The 885-nt window shown below is 38.4% G+C and overlaps 1 pseudogene; it reads left to right on the forward strand.

Annotated features, from left to right (window-relative positions):
- Nucleotides 1-885, forward strand: part of LOC116705454 (serine/threonine-protein kinase pim-2-like) — a 3,755-nt pseudogene that overhangs the window by 600 nt on the left and 2,270 nt on the right.

Raw genomic sequence — 885 nt, forward strand, 5'->3', positions numbered from 1 at the left:
AGTATTTGAGTAAATTATCTTAGTTTCTTCTATTGACTGGGTTCAAATTTAGTGGATTAATTATTACAGAAATGTCTATCAACTGGGAAATTGGTATATTGATCTAAGTAGACTTTGGTTCACCTGAATTACAAAGGAAAACTAATTTGCTTCTCTCTAGTGGTATCTTTGAAGATAGTTTTGGATTCTTGAGGTATTTGACTCTGAGATTTTTTAGCAAAATAGTCAACGGGGGCACCTCCTACGCCATTTCATTGACATCACTTTGGCAGCAAATAACTTTACATCTGAAGTAATTAAAGACTCTATGTCTCAGCCATCACCAGAAAAGCGCTTCCAGTAGCCTTCACTGGTCTCCGTCCAGAGCAACGGGATCTGTTGGTCCATTTCTTTTACTGTCTATGTGAATAGTGACCTGGGTAGAAAAGATAATCCACTGAACACACTGGGGGCAGTTTCTTTGGGACTATTTCTTTGGTAGAAAGTAGATCCGATATAAACTGTTCTGGTGAGCCTTGTAGATTATCCAGATTAACGAGGACCCTGTTTTTGGGGATAGATGTTGCTAAAATGATCTTAAATGTCTCATTGCTGTGAGCATCACAAACTGTATTCCATCTACCTCCATTATATTGGGGTGGAGTGACAGATATCTCAAAACCTGGACAACTAAAATCAAAACCATCCGCACAAATAAATACCACTAGAGGACAGTGAGAAATACTGTTGGCATGCTTTTAAAAAACTTCATATAAAACCAGGTTTACTGTTTCTCTATGATAACTTAGGCTAACCACAGCTCAGCTCCAGCTCTGGCGGCAGAGCATAAAAGATTCATATGTACCGTTAGCAAATGATGGCCTGTTCTGTCATCTACTTATTGTA

Source organism: Etheostoma spectabile, chromosome 17 (genome assembly GCF_008692095.1).
Source record: "Etheostoma spectabile isolate EspeVRDwgs_2016 chromosome 17, UIUC_Espe_1.0, whole genome shotgun sequence".
NCBI lineage: Eukaryota > Metazoa > Chordata > Actinopteri > Perciformes > Percidae > Etheostoma > Etheostoma spectabile.